Source organism: Orycteropus afer, unplaced genomic scaffold (assembly GCF_000298275.1).
Source record: "Orycteropus afer afer isolate SDZICR_OR568_19922 unplaced genomic scaffold, OryAfe1.0 scaffold00027, whole genome shotgun sequence".
Classification (NCBI taxonomy): domain Eukaryota; kingdom Metazoa; phylum Chordata; class Mammalia; order Tubulidentata; family Orycteropodidae; genus Orycteropus; species Orycteropus afer.
Genome location: NW_006921614.1, coordinates 8,754,197 through 8,778,539, shown reverse-complemented (window position 1 = coordinate 8,778,539; position 24,343 = coordinate 8,754,197).

Sequence of the window (24,343 nt, the reverse complement as noted above, 5' to 3'; positions counted from 1 at the left end):
AATTGGCTTTGTCTGCTTGAGCTGCTCTTTGAAATCTTCCTTTCAGCTCTTTTATCTTGTCATTTCTTCCATTTGCTTTGGCTATTTTCCATTCAATGGCAAGCTTCAGAGTCTTCTGTATTCCATGTTTTTCTTAAATCCTTTTCTTTCTTAAAAGAAGTGTAGCATGTTTTAGATAATATTTTGTATTTTGCTGTTTTCATTTAACAATAAGTCCTGGAAATCATTCCAAATCAGTTAATGGAGATAGTTATGAACAACTGTCTAGGATCATGGATGTAGCATAGTTTATTCAACCACTCTTCTTTGTATGAGCATTTAGGAAGTTCCCAATATTTTGTACTTGTAAGCAAAAATAAACCTTACACATGTGTGATTTTGTTTTGTCATGGGTCTGAGGGTGAGATGCTGTATTTAGGGTAGGTTCCTAGAATTGAGATTGATGGGTCAACAGTTAAGTGTATGTGTCATCTTATTAGGCGATCTGTTACTCACTTTTTCCTCAAAATGGGTTTTGTACCTGTTTGCACTCCCACCATGATTGTGTGAAAATTCTTTCCCCATAGCCTCCCAATTGGAATATATTGCCATATTTTCCCATTTTTGCTAATTCGATAGGTGAGAAATGATTACCTCAATGATTTTGACTTGAATTTCTGTACTTATTGGCAAGTCTCATTTTTTTTTAAATATGAAAAAGATAGACTTCATGTTTTGTGATGTTTTTGATATTTTTGATAATTTTTAATGTCTTCTTTTGTGTGTGAATGATCTATTCATGTGTTTTCCACATTTTTATGTCAGATTCTGGTCCTATGGCCTTCCATTTTCAAAGAATTCTTTATACGGTAGGGATATTTAGCCCTTTGTGGTATTTGTAGCACATATTTTCTCCTAGTTTGTCATGTCTTGTGACTTAGGTTATGGTAGGTTTTTTTGTTTTGCCTTAATGACATCCTCTCACCTGCAGGCTGGTACCCAAAGGCATAGCTCTTTAAATGCAAACTGACTTATACTTTGCAGCTCTCTGTTTGGAATGGACTTCCTAACTCCTACTTAGCAAGACAACTCAGGCGTTAGCTCCAAGATGATTTCCCAATAAGAATGAGTTAGCCGTAAAGAAATAAATTATATATTTTCTGCCTTCTCAGAGGGTGCTGCTTGTAAAAGTTGTTTGATCCTCATAGTACCCTTTAATGACACCCTGTGATTATGTGACTAGTACTGGTTAAGTCAGAGTTTCTTTCACGTTACATCGGTTGTCGTGTCTGTGTGGGATGATTCACCATTGGTCTAGAGCATTGATAAAATCACAGGTTACATCGTTAAATTGACTAGGCACTAAGGCCTGGTCAGTGCCTGCCGTGCCATATCAGATCAGCCACAGGATGGCCAAGTGCCCAGAGTTAGTGAAACTTAGGTATTAGGGCATCTCACTTGGAAGGGCTGGGCCTGGTGACTTTTAAATAATTGACTTTATGGAAGGGTTGTTTCTGCATGCTTATTAATTCTTCAGTAGTTAGGGAGGATTTCCTCCAGATTAATTAGTAAAAAAATGAGATGAAGATAAAGCATAGTAGCTATGTAAAAAACTCCTGAGATACATGGATTTTACTTCATGTAGAAACAGTAGTTGTTTATTTTTAATTAACTAGTTTTAAGAAAACATTTAAATAAAAATGGAATATCTGATTTAAAAATAGTGTTTTAAGAAGCACCTTTGCCCTTGTGATGGCATGTCCCACTAGTGTCTTAATTAACTTCCCTCAGCTCCTGCTCTCTTCAGGCCAATTACTGATTATAGTTTGAGGGCCAGAGCTAGCCAGCCTTAATTGACCTTCTCCGTGTACTTCCACTGTGAGATTTTTAGAATTTAGGAACTATGTACTCACAAGTGAACTGTATGGTAATGTGCTCAGACACATTATTCTTTTTTTTTATTTTTATTTTTATTGTGATTTGGGTGAAAGTTTACAGAGCAAATTGATTTTCTATATGGTGGTTCATACATGTTTTGTCTCATGACACTGACTGCATTTCCCCACAGTGTAACAGCTCTCTTCCCATTTCCTCCCCATAGTTACCTCTTCCCTGTGTCTTTCCCTCCCATGCATTCGTGTACCCCAGCTGTCTCCTTGTGCATATACTAGCTTTCTGTTCTCCCATTATTAATCACTCCAAGTAGTGTATCTATCTACGTGATGTAAATGTTCAGCCCATATATCTGTTTATTATTTGGCTAGAAGCCACAGAAGTGAATTCAGTTCTAGACCTGAAGGGTAGCTAGTGTCCATAGTCCCAGGGGTCTCACCAGGCTCTTTCAGACCAGCAAACTTGGTCTTTTTTTTTTTTTTTTTTAAATGAGTCTGAGTTTTGTTTCACATTGGTCTCCTGGTTCTCCCACTTTATCCAGGATCTCCTATATGGATGCCCCTTTGAGTGGTTGACAGTGGTAGCCAGGCACCATCTACAAACACATTATTCTTGTAAAATAAATTAAAACATTATTTAAAAAAAAGGCTGACACCCCTTTGTCTTCTGCTCATGATCTCATATGTCTGTTTCTTCTCCCTTTTTCCCATTCCATTGAGCACTGTTGTGATCTAGTCTGGAGCCTTCCAGACCATCTTGTGTTCTTGCTATTTAGTGTGGTCCCTGGACAAGCAATGTCAGCATCTTATGGGAGCTGGTTAGAAATGCAAAACTTTAGGCCCCACCCCAAACCTATTGAATCCAAATCTGCATGTTAACAAGATCCTACACACATAAGTTTTGTGTGCAAGCATTCATTAACCTAGAAAATGCTGACATTTGTGTTTGAAATTTACACAAATGGTGTACTCCTATGACTTTTTCCTATCAACAAGATACCTTATAGACTGCGAAAGGTCTCTTCACATTGGTGTAATAGTCTTGTTTCATCCATATCTTCCTGCTTCCTGGCTTGTCCACTTTAGTATGAATATATTATGTTTAGTCATTTTCCCGTTAAAGGGCAAGGTGGTGTGCAGTTTTTTTTTTTTTTTTTTAAAAAGACTTCAGCTGTTGCAGTGAACTGTCCAGGGTGTATCTCAGTGGCCATAAACTCTGTAACACTCGATAGTATCCAACTTTGAAAATTTTTGCATCTGATGGAGGAAAAAGATGGTTCTTTGTTGTTTTAATTTGCATTTCTGTAATTAGCATTGGACATGAGTACCTTTTGGTAATTTTATTAGCCATTTCTATTTATTATTTTATTTTTTTGAAATGTTATAAACTTGGTTCACTTTTCTACTGAGTTTGACTTGCAGAAGTTGGGGTACTAATAATTTCTTATGTTGTATAAATATCTCCCCTCCCCCAATTTTCTTTGAGTTGGTTTCTGTTTCTGACCTTTCTTACATTAGAGCTGTAGCTTAATATGTTTAGATTTTTAAGTTAAATTAATCTGGAATTATTTTTGTAAGTAGTATGAGGTTGCGATCTAACTTAATTTTACCCAAATGGATTTTCACTAATCACAATAACATTTATTGCATCTTTCCCACAGTGATTTTAAATGCTTCTTCTTATATAACAAACTGTATAAGTATATAAGAATATTTGTATATATGTGTGTGTGTGTGTGTGTGTGTGTAGAAGGAGTGTATGTGTTTGTGTTCTTGAACTCTTTTTTTTTCCTCCATGATCAATGTGTATGTTTCTTATTCTTTTTTTTTTTTTTTTAAATTTCATTCATGGTGAAAATATACATAGTAAAATTTGTTCCCATTCCACTTTGTAGATAAAATGCTCATGGATGTTAGTGATATTCTTCACATTGGTTCATCTTTCTTGTTATTTCTGTTGTGGTTTTGTTTCACCTCCATTTACTTAATCTCCATGGCCCCAGCTTTCTCTCTATGCTTTAAAGTGGCAGTTGACCCCTTGGTCTTATATATGCATGTGTGTGTGTGTGTGTGTGTGTGTGTGTATACATACATATACACGTTCATATGTATGCAAGCAAGCAATACTCAAAGGTGACACTCTTTACTCTTTGGGCTAAACTGTTACTTGGTTTAAAGATGACTTTAGGAGATAGTTTCAGTTTAAGGTTTGAAGAGCAACATTAGGGCCATAGTCTTGCAGACTTCTCCAGCTTCATTACAAGTCCAGTAAGTCTAGATTCTCTAAGAATTTTAAGTTCTGTTCTATATTTTTATTCCTTTGTATCAGGATTCATGTTACCGTGTTCCTGTATAGAACATTCAGTGTAGTGGTAGCTTGAGCACCACCATCTAGTTCTTCTGATCTCAAGGTGGAGGAGGACACTTAGTCCTGTAGTCCAGTTCCTTTTCTGATTCCTGGGTTTCCTCCTTTGTCATTTGTTTCAGACAAGTAAAGACCAAAGTTGCATCTCAGAGGCTGCTTTTAATCTTTTAAAACCCCACATACTGTTCATTATACTGGGAGATAGGATGTAAATTTTGAGAACTATATTATGCCAGTTTACTAGATTGTCCCATGAGGCCATGGTCCTAAGTCCCTAAACCAAGAGAACTAGTCCTTTAAGGTGATTGTTTAAGTCTGATTGTCAACATCTGTAGCTCCCCCCACCTTTTGGTTGTTTTAATCATTGCAAAACCATACACAACTCAGCATTTGCCTCTTCTTTCCTTTTCCCTATGTACAGCTTATTGACATCAGGCACATCAGTTGTGCTGTGCACAGTTCACCCATATTTGGTGTCACCTTTCCCTTCTATAAACAGAAAGTAACTACTACCCAGGAAGTACTTCTTCCTCCATCCTTCAGACCCCAACCCCACCCCCAATCTCTGGTAACCCCTAATGAGCATTGGTATCTTTACATGTCATTTAATGAAAGTGTGTGTGTGTATACACACACATATATATATACACATATATGCATATATATTTCTTTTTGTGATTGACTGACTTTGCTCAAGATGACATCCTCCAGTTCATCCATGTTGTGAGATGTTTTCGGAACTCATTTTTCTTTATTGCTGACAAGTATTCTGTTATATGTATGTACCACGTTTAGTTGCTTTAGTTTCAGCAGTGTTTTATAACTTTTGTTATGTAAGTCTTTCACATCTCTGGGTCAGTTTTTTCCTGTTTGATGCTCTTAGATACTATTATAAATGGAGTTGTTTTCTTAAATCTCCTTTTCAGATTTCTCCTTGCTAATGTATAGAAATCCAGCTGATTTTTGTGTGTTGACCTTATATCCTGCAACTTCACTAATTTCCTGTATTAGTTCTAGAAGGTTTTTACTAGATTCTTGGGGTTTTCTATATATAGGATCGTGTCAACTGCAAATAGAAATAGTTTCACCTCTCCTTTCTCATTTCGGATACCTTTATTTCTTTTTCTTGCCTTCTTGCTCTGTCTAGGACTTAGTATAGTACAATAGTGAATAGCAGTGATGGGACCAGGCACCCTTGTCTTGTTCCTGATCTTAAGGGGAAGTTCTCAATCTCTTTTGAGTGTAAAGTTTGCTGTTAGTTTTTCACAGATGCCCTTATATTCCTTATTCTTTATAACATTGCTTTAATTAGGTTTATAATGTTGGCCCATCTCCCCCTTTGTTGTAATTCTTCAAAATTACATTAACTTTTAAGAAATTTTGCGTTTAAAAGATGGAAACAACCTAGGTGCCCATCAACAGAAGAATGGATAACCAAACTATGGTACATACACGCAGTGGAATACTATGCAATCCTAAAGAATAGTGTAGAATCTGCAAAACACCTCATAATGTGGATAAACTTGGAGGACATTATGCTGAGTAAAATAAGTCAATCACAGAAGGACAAGTACTCTATTAGTCTGTTATTGTAAAAAGTCAGGGGAAGGATTATATGTGGAAGGAAATTTTCTTTGTTGGTTACCAGGGGTGGGAAGGGAAAGGAGGGAATACTGCTAGATAGGTATAGACAAGTATTAATTTGGGTGAAGAGAAGGGCATTGTACCAAATAAGTGTATTTGTATGTTCTGTCAGGAGATTTCCAGGTACATAGAGAGCTGACAGAGGACAAGGTTGTAGTCATTTCTTGGCCACAGCCAGCCTGCCGTAGGGAGTGAGTAGTTGAACCTGTGGGCTTGGGGCCATGGTTGCAGTGGACATCAAGCTCAATTGGCATAACATACTATGCAAAAACATTGTTGCACATCCTACTTTGGTGAGTAGTGACTGGGATCTTAAAATCTTGCAAGTGACCATATAGATACAACAATGGGTCTCTCCTTGTTCAGAGCAAAGAAGAATGAAGAAAACCAAAGACACGTGGAAACAGGCCAAGGGACTGATACACCATGTGATCCTGAGCCTATGTGACTATGAGACCAGAAGAACTAGATGGTGCCTGGCTACCACTGTCAACCACTCATAGGGGGATCTAGGTAGAAGATCCTGGATAGAGTGGGAGAATAATGTGGAACAAAACTTAAAATCATTAAAAAAGGGGGGGGGCAATTTTGCTGGTCTGATAGAGCCTGGTGGAACCCCTGAGACTATGGCCTCTAGCTGCCCTTCAGGTCTGGAATTGAACAAAAGACAAGTGTATGAGCTGAACATTTACATCAGGTAGATACACTCCTTGGAGAAATCAATCATGAGAGAATAGAAGTCTGTGTATGCTCTGGGAGACAGCTCAGGGAGCAGGAATGCATGGGAGGGAAGGACATGGGGAGGAGGCAACAATGCGGAGGAAGTGGGAAGAAAGCCATTATATTGTGGGAAGTTGTAGTCAATGTCATGAGACAAAGAATATGTGAACTGTATGTTGAGCTATATGAAATAGCTCAATGAATTTATGAAGTTTCACCCAAATCACAGTAAAAATTGAAAAAAAAATTGCAAAATTGCATGTATTTGATAGGAAAATTAAAGTCAACTTGACAATTTCTTTGAAAATTCTTTCTCAGTGTTTTGTAGGGGGTGGAGATTGTTGAGTTTGTAGATTAATTTTGGCAAACTAGACATGTTGAGGTGTCGAACTTTCTGATACTTATGAGTGTGATATTTCTCCTGCTTTATTAGTGACTTCTTAAGTCCTTCATTAAGAGTTTTTTAGTCAGTAGTGTTTGTATATATGTGTGTGTCGTATACTATAGTTTTACCTGTTTTTTCGTTAGGTTTATTCTTGGATAATTTTTCTAGCTATTATGATTGCCAATGTATAGGGGAATTAGTAGCTTTTTTGTATGTTTCCTTTGTTGAGCAATAATTGATTTTAATTGTCAGATCTTTAGGACTTTGTGAGTAGGCAGTCTTATAACTTGTAATTCATTATGGTTTTATACTCTTTTCAGATAATATTTATACACCTGTTTCATATTCTAATCTGGTATAGACTAGAAACGTTCAGCACAATGTTGAATAGTAGCATGCTAGACAACATATCTCTTGGTGCAAGTGCTCCTGATATTTTACCATTAAAGTATAATAGTTTCTTTAGTAAACATTATCCCACCCAAATATGAAGACTAAGAGGTCTTTATTACTTTTCAAAATCATGAATAAATTTTAGTTCATATGGTATGCTTTTCAGCATATATTAATGATTTCTCCATCTAGTAATGGAGTGATGTTGTTGTTGTATGTACCCTTGAGTCAGATCTGACTCATAGCAACCCCTCCTTGGGTTTCCGAGGCAGTATCACTACGGAAAGTAGATTGTCCAGCCTACCTTCCGAGGAGTGGCTGTGGGTTTGAACCGCCAGCCTTCTGGTTAGCAGTCAAGTGCCTTAGGCACTATGCTACCAGAGCTCCTAATGAAGTGATAGGTTTTATAATATTGAATTATCCTGATATTCCTGGGACAAACCCTGCTTTGTCACTGTTTATTCTTTTGCCTCTAATAGACTTTATTTGCTGAATTATTTATTTAGAAAATTATGCTGTAAGTGAGATTTGTCCATATATATTTTCTCCTTTATGCAATTCTGGTTCGGTTTTGTCATTAAAATGTAACTATTTGTTTCTTGAAATTTTTGTGAAATTTGCCTACATTTCCAGTCTGGTAAACAGAATTGTTGGTGTTGTCATTGGGAAGTAACTTTGGGCAAGGATGGGTAGCCTGCCAATTATTTTTATTTCCACATTTAGTTAAAATCATTAGGAAGCTTTTTGGGACATATTTTTCCTGATAATATTGGCTAATAAATTTTCTTGAGCTTGATGTAAACAACTATTTTTATATTTACTAAATTGTTTTACAGTTGAAATAATGAGGGAAGAAAAGAACCTTTAAGTAATTGACTTGATCCTATTTGAAAATGAAACTGTAGATTTCACTGCTTTTTTGAGTGTATACCAAGTTGATGCAGCCATTTTGAATGTTTACAAGTGGTGGCCATTTTGAATTTTAAAGTGATAGCATTCTCATTTGGATTCTGGGGACCTAAGAACAGGCAGCGAGGCAGGAAGCAGGGAGAGGACAGAAAATGCATAGGGGACCGGAACAGATCGAGGAGTCAGCCTCAGGGTCCCAGGTAAAGATAGGGAACCCAGGCCACACCCTACAAGCAGCGAGGTGGGAAGCAGGGAGAGGACAGAAAAGGCAAAGGGGACTGGAACAGATCTTAGGAGTTAGTGGCAGGGATCCAGGTAAGGGTGGTTGGAGGGGTTTCCAACAGCTAAGGGAGACAAACTTGTCTGTCGGTTTGTCCTCCTATGGTGACATGTTGCTGTGAGTCTTGAGACTGTGCCACTGGTGTTTCAAACCCAGTGGGGTACACCCGTTGCACAGGTATCAGCCCGGCTTGCAGACTGAGACAGACTAGGAAGAAGGAGGAGGCCATCCACTTCTCAAATAATTGGCCAGGGAAAACCTTATGAATAGCAGAGAAACCCTGTCTGATACATTACTGCGCAAATTTATGAATAGTCCAGAAACATTGTCCAGTACAGAAGAGGAAGATGAGTCAGTTCACTTAGAAAGCTCTCAGAGTAGGACTGGGAAAGAGCTGCATTATCAGAGTAAAATCAGCATTACTCCTATGGATAAGGTAAAGCTTTCGAGACTTCCATTTGCTGATGTGGCACCACTCAAATTGAAGAGAAACAGCTGCAGACATCCATTAATCATTGGAACATGGAATGTACGAAGTATGAATCTAGGAAAATTGGAAGTTGTCAAAAATGAAATGAAATGCATAAAGATTGATATCCTAGGCATCAGTGAGCTGAAGTGGACTGGTTTTGGCCATTTTGAATCAGACAGCCATATGATCTACTATGCCAGGAATGACAGTTTGAAGAGGAATGGCATGATATTCATCATCACAAAAGATGTTTCAAGATCTGTCCTGAAGTACAATGCTGTCAGTAATAGGATAATATCCATACGCCTACAAGGAAGACCTGTTAATACGACTGTTACTCATATTTATGCACCAACCACCAAAGCCAAAAATGAGGAAATTGAAGATTTTTTTATCAACTTCTGCAGTCTGAAATTGACCAAACTTGAAATCAAAATGTGTTAATTATCACTGGTGACTGGAATGCAAAAGTTAGAAACAAAGAAGAATCACCAGTAGTTGGAAAATTTGGCCCGGTGATAGAAATAATGGTGGAACTTGCATGGTAGAATTTTGTAAGACCAATGACTTGTTCATTGCAAACCCCTTTTTTCAGCAACACAAATGGTGGCTATACACGTGGAGTTAACCAGATGGAACACACAGGAATCAGATTGACTATATTTGTGGCAAGAGATGATGGAGAAGCTCACTATCTTCAGCCAAAACCAGGGCAGGAGCTGATTGTGGAACAGACCATCAACTGCTCATATGCAAGTTCAACTTGAAGTTAAAGGCAATTAAAACAAGTGCATGAAAGCGAAAATATGATTTTGAATATGTCCCTCCTGAGTTTAGAGACCATCTAAAGAATAGATTTGATGCATTGAACACCAACGACCGGAAACCAGATGAATTGTGGGATGACATCAAGAGCATCATTCATGAAGAAAGCAAGAGGTCACTAAAAAGACAACAAAAGAAGAGAAGACCAAAATGGATGACAGAAGAGACTCTGAAACTTGCCCTTGAGTAGAGAGTAGCTAAAGCAAATGGAATAAATGACAAGATAAAAGAGTTGAACCGAAGATTTCAAAGAGCAGCTCGAGAAGACAAAGCCAATTATTATAATGAAATGTGCAAAGACCTGGAGTTAGAAAACCGAAAAGGAAGAACACTGTTGGCATTTCTCAAGCTGAAAGAATTGAAGAAAAAATTTAAGCCTCGAGTTGCAATACTGAAAGATTCTAAGGGCAAAACATTGAATGATGCAGGGAACATCAAAAGAAGATGGAAGGAATACACAGAGTCACTGTACCAAAAAGAAACTGGTCGATCTTCATCCATTTCAGGAGGTGGCATATGATCCAGAACCAGTGGTACTGAAGAAGGAAGTCAAAGCTGCAATGAAGGAATTGGCGAAGAATAAGGCTCCGGGAAATGACGGAATACCCATTGGGATATTTCAACAAACAGATGCTGCACTGGAGGCACTCACTTGGTTATGCCAAGAGATTTGGAAGACAGCTACGTGGCCAACTGACTGGAAGAGATCCATATTTGTACCCATTCCAAAGAAAGGTGATCCCACAGAATGTGGAAATTATTGAACAATAGCGTTAATATCACATGCAAGTAAGATCTTACTGAAAATAAAAATGGTTGCAGCAGTATATTGACAGAGAACTTCCAGAGGTGCAAGCTGGATTCAGAAGAGGACGTGGAACAAGGGATATCATATCTGTTGTCAGATGCATCTTGGCTCAAGGCAAAGAAATACCAGAAAGATGTTTACTTGTGCTTTATTGACTATACAAAGGCATTTGATTGTGTGGATTATGACAAATTATGGATAACATTGAGAAGAATGGGAATTTCTGAACACTTGATTATACTCATGAGGAATCTGTACCTTGACCAGGAGGTTGTGGTTCGACTGGAATAAGGGGACACTGCATGGTTTAAAATCAGGAAGGGAGTGCGTCAGAGTTGTATCCTTTCCCCATACTTACTCAATCTATATGCTGAGCAAATAATCTGAGAAACTGGACTATATGAACAAAAACATGGCATCAGGATTTGAGGAAGAATCATTAACAACCTGAGATACGCTGATGATACAACTTTGCTTGCTGAAAGTGAGGGTGACTTGAGGCACTTACTGATGAAGATTAAGGAACATAGTCTGCAATATGGATTACCTCTCAGTATAAAGAAGACAAAAATCTTCACAACTTGACCAATAAGCAGCATCACGATAAATGGAGAAAAAGATTGAGGTTGTCAAAGAATTCACGTTACTTGCTTCTACAATCAGTGCCAGTGGAAGCAGCAGTCAGGACATTACACGATGTGTAGCACTGAGCAGGTCAGCTGCAAAGGAACACTTTCAAGTTCTGAGGAGGAAGGATGTCTCCTTGAGGATTAAGGTGCGCCTGACACAAGCCATGATATTTCCAGTCGCCTCGTATGCATGTGAGAGGTGGACAATGAATAAGGAAGACTGAAGAAGAGTTGATGCTTTTGAGCTGCGGTGCTGGCAAAGAATGCTGAAGGTACCATGAACTGCCGAAAGAAGTAAGGGATCTGTCCTGGAGGAAGTGCAGCCGAGATGCTCCTTGGAAGCGAAGATGGCCAGACTTTGTCTCACCTTCTTTGGTCATGTTGTCATAGGGGACCATTCCCTGGAGAGGGATATCATCCTTGGTAAGGTGGAGGGTTGATGAAGGAGGGGAAGACCTTCAATGAGATGGATTGACACGGTGGCTGCGACAGTGGGCTCAAGTATAGCAAGGATTGTAGAGCTGGCGCGGGATCGGGCGATGTTTCGTTCTGCTGTGCCTGGGGTCACTCTGAGTCAGAAACGACTCGCCGGCGGCACCTAACAACAACAACAGCAACAACAACCACCAAGTTGACCATAGACATCAAGGGAAATTATAATTAGATGAAGTGCTACTTTAGTTAATTGTGAGGGTTTATGTTTAGTATTAGAGTTCACCAGATCGAGGATTAAGAATAGATCCTATGGATAGGCCATTCGTGTCGTTCTTGTCAGCTTATTTTGGAGGCTTGATGGAGTCCATTTGAAGAAGTGAACGGGAAGTGAGCCAGACAGAGTACAGTAGCATTGTAGAATCAGACAGTCTCTTCATAACAGATCCCTATTTTGTCTATTTATGATTTTCAGTTTGTTTTCTCTTTTGTCCCGAAGTTAGATTTCTCATCTCATCAGTAAGCTTGATTTTGGATTGTGCGTACTTACATGCTCACTTAAACAAATAATTAAGATGGAAAAAAGGAACATTTGTTTGCTCATCTTCCTACTGTCGTATCATTCCATAGCATCCCTTTGTAAATATGTGTATGTATATGTACATGAGAGAGAGGATTCTTAAAATGCTCGTTAGAAATTCACTTATAGCTATGTGTCGTTTTCTTTTAGAACTTAATAGTATTTTGTATATCATTACATAGTCTATTAACCAAAAATACCAAACTCGCTGCATCGAGTCCATCCCGATTCATGGCGACCCCTTGTTGGGTTTCCGAGGTGGTATCTTTACAGAGGTAAGATTGCCCATTCTTCCTTCTGAGGTGTGGCTGGTGGGTTTGAACCACCAGCTTTCTAGTTAGCAGTCAAATGTCTAGTACATATCAGTCTAATGTATCCTTTATTCCTAGTGTGAATATACTATAACTTGTTTAGCTATTTGTTGAAATTTTGATAATATACAGTTTTTCAAAGTAGATTTGTTGGGTCAAAAAGTGTATATATTTAAATATGCTTTCTGTCACCACATTACCTTCCAGAATTTATTTGTTCATACTCACAGATTGTCTGTTTTCCTGAATTCATGTCAACATTGGTATTATCAGCTTTTAAGATTTGCTAATCTAATGGACAAAATTTGGTATATAAATTGATCTTCATAGTGACATTTGATTTTTTTTGTCATTTTAATTTTTTTCTTTTTTTAGATGCATTTTATTGAAATATCATTTATGTACAGTGAAATACACAAAACTAAAGTGACATGAATTAATGCTTTTTTTTAAATTTTTTTAAAGTGTTCCCTCCCTGTTCCTCCCACTTCTGTCAACCAGCAAAGTTTCTCTCCACATATAAACCTTTCCTTGCCCCTCTACAACAACAAATTAATACTACATTTGTCCTTCTGTGATTGACTTGTCACTCAGCATAATGTCCTCCAGGTTCATCCACATTATGCGGTGTTTTGCAGACTCTATATTATTCTTTAGTGCTGCATAGCATTCCATTATGTGTGTGTACCGTAGTTTGGTCATCCACTCTTCCACTTTATCGTAGAGATAAATCCCTTGCCAGATATGTAACTATCAGCAAATATGAATTTGTTGTTGTCATTTTTGTTATGTGCTTTTTTCTGGTGTCAATTTCTTTCTTCCATGTTATTTTCTATGCTGAGCTTGTTTTCTTTATGAATCGTGTATCACTTCCTTCATTGCCGTTGTTTTAGTATTTGCTGAATATTTATGCTGGTCCTCTTTTTTGATGTGAAGGTTTATCATTTTTCTTTGAAGTTATCTTGTGATTTATAGTTTTCTTCTCAAGTTTAGGACAGTCCATTCTGTCTTGTAGTTGTCTTGACTTCCCTACTCTCTAGAAGTTCTGTAATGACACAGTTTTTTCCTTCTTTTTGGTTTGTAGTTGTCCTCCTTTGTCAGTTGATGTCTCTGGTTCCCTGTTTACAATCTTGTAAGCTTCTTTACTTTGGATACTTCATAGCTGGGTTGGTTTCTGGGTTATATCATCATGTGTGTTAATGGTCATTTGTTGTCAGCTGTTGTTGCTTCTTTGTCCAAAGGGCTCCCATTAGCATCTCTTGTGTTGGTTTGGTTTTAACAAATTCCCTTAATTTCTGCTTATCTGGAAATGTCCTAATTTCACCATCATATTTGAGGGACAGTTTTGCTGGGTACATGATTCTTGGTTGGAAATTTTTCTCTTTCAGGGTTTTATATATAACATCCCATTTTCTTCTTGCCTGCATGGTTTCTGTTGAGAAATCTGAGCTTAGTCTTATTGGTTGCCCCTTGTAGGTAACTTTTTGTTTTTCCTGTGCTGCTCTCATGATTCTTTCTTTGTCTTTGGTTTTGGTAAGTTTGATGATGATATGTCTGGATGATTTACTTTTGGGGTCTGTCCTCTTTGGGGTTCGTTGGACTTGCTGAATGGAATATATTCTCATCTTTCATCATACCAGGAAAATTCTCTTCTAACAAATCTTGGACAATTTTCTCTGTGGTTTTATTTGTCTCTTCCTGTTCTGGAATTCTGATTACACATAGGTTATTCCTTTTGATGGTATCCTACATGAACCTTAGGCTTTCTTCATTTTGTTTGGATCTTTTTTCTGGTTTATCCCTTTCCAAAGAAGTGTTCAGGTATTAACCGTCAATCTGACTAATTCTGTCTTCATTGATTCAGTTTGGCTCCTTTGCCCATTCAATGTCTTATCTATTTCTGAAAATTTAGTATTAATCTTATGGATTTCTGTGTGTAGATTGTGTATCATTTCTAATTTGTCATTTTGTTCTTGTATTGTCTTTCCAAATTGTTGTAGGTTTTTTTTCTTTTTTTTCTTTTTTTTCAATTTTGTCAGTGTTTTCCTTGATCTGTGCCTCAGTTTGTTGGAGATACCTAAATATAATTCTTTTGAATTCGTTGTCAGGGAGTTCCAGTTCTGCATCTTCTTCAGGGATGTGTTTTGGATCTGTATCCTGGTCCCTGGGAGCTCTGGTAGCATAGTGCCTAAGCACTTGACTGCTAACCAGAAGGCTGGCGGTTTAAACCCACCAGCCACTCCTTGGAAGGAAGGTTGGGCAATCCACTTCCATAGTAATACTGCCTCCGCAACCCAAGAAGGGGTCACTGTGAGTCGGGTCTGACTTGATGGCACATAACAACAACTATCCTGGTCCCTTGTTTCTCCTGGTTAATCATGCTTCTTTGTGTGGACAGTGATGCTTTGTTGTCTCCGAGGCATTGTGACATTTCTTTGTGTTTATGTTTAATTAGTGATTGTGTGTTGGAGTGACTTGCCCACGGTTTTCGTTTTCTTTGTTTTGTTTGTATGTTATCTACACAAGCAGCGTGCTGTGCTGTGGTCTTCTATTCACTAGTTGATAGCACTTATACACTTACAACCTGTCTACTTTCCTGTTGTCAACCTCTCATGTCCCTGCTGTCCTTAGCAAACAGAGCCTATTCTTACGTCCCTGGAATCCGAATGAGAATGCTATCACTAAAATCCAAAATGGTTGCCACTTGTAAAGATTCAAAATGGCTGTGCCCTCAGTTACCTTAAATATCCAAAATGGCCACTGCTTATAACCATTGAAAATGGCTGCTGCATGTAAACAATCAAAATGGCTGCACCCTCTGGAGAGCAGAAAGTCAACAGCTCAGGTTGTCTCCCTCCTTGTTGTTTCCCTTCCTAGTCATAGGCCAGCAGCACCTATGCAGCCCTTGGTGAGCAGTGTTGATCTTTAGGTCAATTCTCAGGTCCCAACACCACTTGGAAATATTCAGGCTGTTAGTCCTGTCACAGTAGCTGACAGTCCGCAGCTCTGACCGTCACTGTACTCACTGTACTCACTGTTTTCGTTCCGGTTTTTCCACTAGTTGGTGCCTAATCCACGTCTGCATAGTTCTTTCAAAGCTTAGGGCTCTAGGATTATCTTCTGTATCTCAGTCAATTGGTGTTTCTTTTCTTTATTGAAGAGACTCCGTGCCACTTGTCTGCCTATTTCTCCATCGTAACGGAAGTCCGTCATTTTAATTTTTTTTATAGTTTTGTTCATGTTAATACTTTTTTCAGCCAGTATGCATTCTTCATTTTATAAATAATAAAGTTTTATTACATTAACATTTTAAAAAATAACATTTGCTGTACAGAGTATTTTTATCTTGATGTCAGCTCTTTCTCTTTGTATTTATTGGCTTTCATATCTTGATTAAGAAGTCCTTTCCTATTTTAACATTATATATAAACAACATTCTGTATTCAAGTATATTTACAGTTTTGCCTTCACATAGCTAGTTTTTCCTATTAGAGAATATTATTGTTTATGGTTTGGGGCATAGGGATTGAACTTTAAATTTTTTTCTCTATGAGTTAGCCAGCTGTCCCAACAGGCCCAACACCTGTTGATATTCCATCCTTTCTTTGAAACAGTACCATTTAGGTTTTTTTTTTTAATTCTATATATACCTGGATCATTAAATTGAATAGTTGATTTTTTCTGTTACAGAGCTTTTATTCTATAGTTTTACAGTATATTTTGATGATAATCCTTTTCCCCACCCTTCCTTGGTCTTTTCTGTCAAAATTTTGTTGGCTATTTTTGTGAATTAGGAGTTTTATTTTAGATTTTGTAAGTAGTAAAGGGGTTACATTTTATAAAGACAAAAATATGAAGATCTGTGAGAAATCAATACTTACTGATGACTTATTTTTATTTTCCGTGTTCTGGATATTATTCTAAGTGCTTTGCAGATTGCTACAGGACAAACAGTTACATCTTCATTTCTTGGTGGGCAAAAGGTTCACACTTGACATTACGGCGAAGTAGTAACAAGCCAACAATAATATTTAATGGCGACAGCATAGACTGTATAATATAGGTGGAGATAGACCAGAGTTCTGGTCTAACCCCCTCCATACACACAACACACCCAGTCTGCTACACCCAGATTTAACATGGTTGACATTATAAATTTTTGTTCTGCTTTTGAATATTTTAACATATACATAATATTTTATAAAAATATTAAACTAATATTAAAGTATTTTATAAAATATGTTAGTATAATATATATCTTAATTCTGCTTTTGATATTTAAATCATGACTATTTTGCTATATCATTAAAATAGCAGTATAAGTGTAACTGGAAAATATTTAGTATACCACTTGTCAAATAGTTTCAAAATCTTTTTACCCTGTATGATGATGGAAGATGGAGATCAGTCATATCCCTGGTTTCCCACTTTTCCATAATTTCTGACACCAGCTGGCCACCCACCCAGCTCACTCACACATGCACACACTTTCTTTCTCTGTCCCTAGCCATGTGGGACTAGATAATTAAGACCTTACACGTTAAGAGGACACTATCCTTGAGTTAGGAGTCCTCATGGCACAGTAGTTAAGTGCTTGGCTGCTAACTGAAACATGAACAGTTTGAACCTATCAGCTCCTCCATGGGAGAAAGATGTGGCAATCTGCTTCCATGAAGATTGACAGTCTTGGAAACCCTGTGGAACAATTTTTCTCAGGACTGTAGTGTTGCTCTGAGTTGGAATCAACTTGATGGGAGTAAGTTTCATTTGGCTCCTTGGATTTGTTAATTTGCTAGAATGACTCACAGAGTTCATGGAAGATATTTTTACTTAGGACTATCAGTTGGATTACAATAAAAGGAAATAAGTAACGATTATCCTAAGGAAGATAGGATAATCTTCCTAGACCAAGCAAGGTCTAAGAAGGATCTCAATATGCAACTTGTATCTCAGAGAGAGCACGTCATCCTGCCTCACCAGCCAGGAAAGCTATCTGAGCCTTCCTGTTTCAGGCTTTTATTGGCCAGACTAGCATGATAGGCTAAATTGTGTTTTCTTAGGCTAGTTGATACTGGCATTTCAGGTGTATCTTTTCTGGTCTTCCCAGTCCCACTCACCAGCACAGATTGTCAGGGGTGGCCTGGCACTCCCAGACGAAGGCATCCCAATTACTCCAAGGGTTATGTCTCAAGAACCAAGAAGAAAGGCCACTTTACTTAGGGTGGAACTAGGTCCTTTACCCCACACCCTATATGCATTTTACTTCTTTATTTTTTTAAGCTTTTTTTTTTTTTTTTTTTTTTTTTTATGACATGTGCAAAAGCATATGTCACATAAGAGTTATGTAACATAAACTGTATGCTCTTTTCCTATAGCTATTTAATTGCAGTTAAGCAGTTAAAAGTAAACCTATGGCCTACTACATGTGCTTCCCTCTGCTTTTTCTAAGTGGTGTTTTTTTTTTTGGTTAGGTTTTTAAGTGAAATTAGTGGCTCGGAAACCATGGACTTTTCAAATCCAACAGCCTCTCTGCAAGAGGAAGATGAGGCAGTCTGTTTCTGTAAAGATTTTTTTTTTTTTTTTTTTTTAATGTTTCTTTTTCTTTTTCTTTAATTGTGATTGGGTGAAAGTTACAAAGTAAATTTGTTTTCTGTTCAACAATTCATATACATACTGTTTCGTGACATTGATTGCAATCCCCACAATGTAACACTTCTCTTCCCAGTTCCTCCAATGTGGTTTACCTTTTCCTCGTGTCTTTCTTTTCTATGTGTTCTTGTTCTCTGAGCTATCTTCCTTATGTGCAAATACTGTCCTTCTGATCTCCCATGGTTGATTGTTCTAAGGAGTGTATCTGTTGTTGTTAGGTGTCATTAAGTGGGCTCTGACTCATGGTGACTCATACAACAGAATGAAACACTGCCTGGTCCTGTGCCATCCTCAGAATCCTTGCTATGCTTGAACCTATTGTCGCAGACACTGTGTCATTCCATCTTGTTGAGGATCTTTCCCTTTTTCACTGATCCTCTACTTTACCGAGCATGATATCCTTCTCTAAGGAATGGTGCATTCTGACAGCATGACCAAAGTAGGTGAGATGCAGTCTGGCCATTCTCACTTCTAAGGAGCCTTCTGGCTACACATTTTCCAAGACAGATTTTTTGTTCTTTTGGCAGTGCAACATATTTTCAGTATTCTTCGCCAACACCACAATTCAAAGGCATCCACTTTTCACTGATCTTCCTTATTCATTGTCCAGCTTTCATTCACATGCATATGGGCTGATTAAAATATCTTAGTTTGGGTTAGGTGCACCTTAGTCTTCAAAGTGACATCTTTGCTTCTTAACACTTTAAAGAGGTATTTTGCAGCAGATTTGCCCAATGCAATAAGTCATCTGATAACTTGACTGTTGTTTCCATGCATTATATTGCATATCATTATGTAGTCTGTTAGTACATAATACCAATCTAACCTATCCTTTACTCCTAGTGTGAATACACTATAACTTACTTATCTGTTTATCTGTTGACAGTTTGATTATATAAGTTTTTCAAAGTTGATTGTGAATCCAAGGAAGATGAAACTCCTGACAGCTTCATTCTTTTCTTCATTTACCATGATGTTGCTTATTGGCCCAGTTGTGAGAATTTTTGTTTTCTTAATGTTAAGATGTAATCCATACTGAAGACTTTAGTCTGAACTTTATTAGTAAGTACTTCAAATCATCTTCACTTTCTGCAATAAGATTGTGTCATCTGCATATTGCAGGTTGTTAATGAGTCTTCCTTCAATCCTGATGTTGCATTCTTCACATAGTCTAGCTTCTCGGATTGTTTGCTCAGCATACAGATTGAATAAGTATGGTGAAAGGATACAACCCTGATGCATACCCTTCCTGATCATGCAGTATCCCCTTGTTCTGTTTGAACAACAGCCTCTTGGTCTATGTATAGGTTCCTTATGAGCACAATGAAGTGTTCTGGAATTTCTGTTCTTTGCAGTGTTATCCATAATTGGTTATGATCCACACAGTCATATGCCTTTGCATAATCAGTAAAACACAAGTAAACTTCTTTGTGGTATTCTTTGCTTTCAGCCAAGATCCATCTGACATAAGCAGTGATATTCCTTGTTCTACATCCTCTTCTGAATCCAGCTTGGATTTCTGGAAGTTACCTGTCAATATACTGTTGCAACCATTTTTGAATTATTTTTCAGCAAAATTTTTCTTGGGTGTGATATTAATGATGTTGTTTGATAATTTCCACATTCTGTTGGGGCACCTTTCTTTTGAAATGGGCACAGATATTTATCTCTTCCAGTCATTTGGCCAAATAGCTGTCTTCCACATAATCAGAATGTAGAATATATGAAGTATAATTCTAAGAGTATTGGAAGTTGTCAAAAATGAAATGGAACACATAAAAATCTATATTATAGGCATTAGTGAGCTGCAATGGACTGGTATTGGACATTTTAAATCAGACATTTATGTAGTCTACTATGCCAGGAATGACAAATTGTATTGTCAAAATACACATTTCAAGATATGTACTGAAGTCCGGTGCTGTCAGTGATAAGTTAATATCCATAGACCTACAAGGAAGACTAGTTAATCCTACTATTTAAATTTATGCACCAATCATAAAGTAAAAGATGAAGAAATTGAAGTTTTTTTTTTTCCTTTAAATACCAACTTTTGCAGTTAGAAATTGACCAAACATGCATTCAGATGTGTTGATGATTATTGGTGATTGGAATGTGAAAGTTAGAAATAAAGAAGAATCATCAGTAGTTGAAAAATAAGGTCTTGGTGAAAATGATGCCAGAGATCACATGAAAGAATCTGGGAAGAATAACGACTTACTCATTGCAAATACATTTTTTTTAAAACAACAAAAATGGCAGCTATACACGTGGACCTCACCAGATGGAATACACAGAAAACAGAAGCTCCATCTGTGGAAAGAGGTGATGGAGAAGCTCAGTATCTTCTGTTAAAACAAGGCCAGGAGCTTACTATGCAACAGACCATCAGTTGCTCATAAGCAAGTTCAAGTTGAAGCTGAAGAAAATTAAAATACATCTTAAGGAGCCAAAATAAGATATTAAGTATATCCTACCTGATTTTAGAGACTATTTGAAAAATAGATTTGACACGTTGAACACCAATGACCAGAGGAGTTGTCGAATGACATCAAGAACATCCTACATGAAGAAAGCAAAAGGATGGGAAAGGAAGAAAAGACCAAAATGGATGTTGGGAGAGACTCTGAAACTTGTTCTTGAACACATAGCAGGTAAAGGGAGTAGCAGAAATGATGAAAGAGAAGAGCTAAACAGAAGATTTCAAAGGGCAAAGTATTTACCTTTGTTGTCAATACCTCTCCTGTACCTATTTGTGTCTTCTTTTTCCTTAGTGTTATTGTGCTGGTTATTCACCTTTGGTTTATTGCCTTTCCCTCCACTCAGATCATTACATGTCTCTTACATCAGACCAAACCAAACTTTTGCTGTCGAGTTGGTTCCAACTCATAGCGATCCCTCCTTGGGTTTCTGAGGCCTTATCTCTGCAGAAGTAGATTTCCTGGTCTTCCTTCCTAGCTAGCAGTTTTCCCTTTCCTCCTCTTCTATCCCTGGTAACCAACAGTTTCCTTCCATATATAAATCTTTCCTTTACTTTTTAAAAATGTAGGCTCATGCAGTATTTGTCCTTCTGACTTACTGCACTCAGCATAATGTCCTTCCTGTTTGCCCATGTCATGAGGTGTTTTGTGGATTCTTCATTTTTCTTTAGTGTTGCATAGTATTCCATTGTGTGTATATACTATAGTTTGTTATCCATCTGTTGATGGGCACTTAGGTTGTTCCTGTCTCTTTGCTGTTGTTAACAGTGCTGCTGTGCACGTGGATGTATATTTATCTATTCATGTTTTGGTTCTGACTTCTTTAGGGTATATCTCCAGTAGTGGGATTGCTGTGTCAAATGGTATTTCTGTTTCTAGCTTTTTAAGAAAGTGCCACACAATTTTCCACAGTGGTTGTACCATTTTCCAGCCCCTCCAGCAGTGTATGAGAGTTCTAATTTCTTCACATGCTTGTCAGCATTTGTTGTTTTCTTCTTGTTGAACTTTGTGCTCTTTTTGCTGGGATGAGGTGCTATCTCGTCGTTTGATTTACATCTCTCTAATGGCTAATGTGTGGGAGCATTTCTTCATATTGTTTGTTGTCTGCTTGAGTATCTTCTTTTTGAAGTGCATGTTCAACTATGAAAATTTTAGGCTTTTTTTTTTGAGCCAACTATTTACTTCCACCAGGAATATCTCAGGCATCCTGGCATTCCCTTACCACTATTGGGTATTATACTCCAAAGCAAAATAATAAACTTACTAGCTCATTTGATAGAAAAATGTTTCCTGTTAATCTGCTTTTCTTAACATCCCCAGAAGGTAAGTGGTTTTAAAATTTTTGTTAGCCCTGTTATAGTTAGATTAACAAAAATCATTTTGTATAATTCATGATAATCAGAATATTTGGCCTTTGGGCAAATATGTTTTCTCAATTTATTTTTTAATGTTAATCATTTATCTCAGTTTTACTTGTTAAAATGTAGGCAGGTTCATTTTTCTCTCTCTTGATAACTTGAACTTAAAACAGTTTGTTTCCATGTGTAAGGTTAGTATTTTAATCATTTTGACTTTCCAATTATACTTTACCTATCTGGAATTAATTTTGCTCTGTGTTGTGTCTTGAGCATCTAAGTCTCATACTCAGCCAGTATTTCCAGTGTTTTATTTGTGATTCATCGTGTCCACTTACAAGTTTAAACATCTGTGAATACTGGGAGCTGTTTTGGACTGGTTTATACATCAGATCTAGATGAATTTTTCCACCTAGACCCATTTGTTGGGAAAATCCTATGAAAGAATTTTGACGTAACATCTATTTCATGTTGAAAACATTTAATTATTGGTAATTTTTATTTTGGGCTACTGCTTAAATTACATTTTCTCAACCTTTATATTCTTTTTTTTTTTTTAAAAAAAAACTTTATTGTGATTTGGATGAAAGTTTATTTATAGAGCAAATTGATTTTCCATTTAACAGTTTATACAAATTTTGTTCCATAACATTAATTGCAATTTCCACAGTGTAACAGCACTCCTCCCACCTCCTCCTGGTGGTTATCTTCTCCCTTTGTCCTTTCGTATTTATTCCTGCCTCTTATGCTTTATCCCTGGGCAAATGGCTGCCCTTTTGATCTCTTACAGTTTATAATTCTAAGGAATACTTACCTCATAAGTCTGTCTATTGTTTGCTTGAGCATTGAGCAAGACAGTGACTTCAATTCCAGGCCCCAAGGGTGCCTAAGGGTCATAGTCTTGGGAATTCTGCCAGTCTCTGTCAGACCAGTAAACCTGGACTGTTTATTATTATTATTATTACATTAATATTATTATTTTGAGGTTTAATTCCACATTTTTCTCACACTCTTATCTAGAATCTTCAATTTTGATCACTTTCCAAGTGGTTAACAGTGATCACTAGGCACCATCTAGTTCTTCTGGTCTCAGAGTCATGTAATCTGAGGTTCTCATAGTAGGAAATAGAACAATATTTTTGTGTCATATGTTATACCAGTTGAACTTGATGTCCCTGTGACCAAGGTCTCGAGCCTGTAGGCCCAGCAACTCACTCCCTCAAAGTGTTTGTTCATGGCTAAGAAGTTATCAAAGCGTTGCCCTGTTAGCACTATTATATATATGCACATTTTCATAGCACATACAAATACATATGTAGAAACATTGTCTGCCAAACCTATATATGGTTATGTGTATATTCCCGTTTGCCTACACATACATAATCATCATGCCTGTCTACCTATGTTTCTACTCGTACATTCATGTTTGTTGTTACTGATAATGCAGTATGGTGTGTGTGATATTGTTTCCCTTTATTCTCTGTAACTCTTGTGCACATATCTGTGTCTTCCTTTTCCTTAGTGATACTGTGCTTCTCACCCGCTTCTGGAGTATTGCCTTTCCCTTCATGCAAATCAATACATGTCAGTTACCTAGCTAGCAATTATCCTTTTTTTCCTCTCCCATTCCTAGTAAGCAACAAAGTAAGTTTCTTTCAATGTGTAAACCTTTTCTTTTTACAAAAGTAGACTTATGTAATATTTGTCCTTCTGTGATTGATTTATTTCACTTAGCATTGTGTCCTGCAAGTTCATCCACATTATGAGGTATTTCACAGATTCTCCATTATTCTTTAGTGTTGCATAGTATGACATTGTGTATATGTACCATAGTTTGGTTACGTTCTTTCCATCTTTTTGCTATTATGACTAGTCCTGTGATGAACATAACTATGCATATAACTGTTTGTGTCTTGGTTCTCACTTACTTAGGATATTTACCTAGTGGAATTGCTGGATCAAATATTGCTCTTTCCAACTTTATAATGAAGCACCATACTGTTTTCCACAGTGCATGAACCATTTTACATTCCCACCAGCAGTGTATGAGAGTTCACCAATCTCTCTACATCCTCGCCAGCATTTGTGGTTTTCCGTCTTGATCTTTGCTATTCTTGCTGGAGTAAGGTGATATCGCGTTGTTTTGTTTTTCATCTATCTAATGGTTAATGTTTGTGAGCATTTCTTCATGTGTTTGTTGGCTACCTGAAAATCTGCTTAGGTGAAATGTCTGTT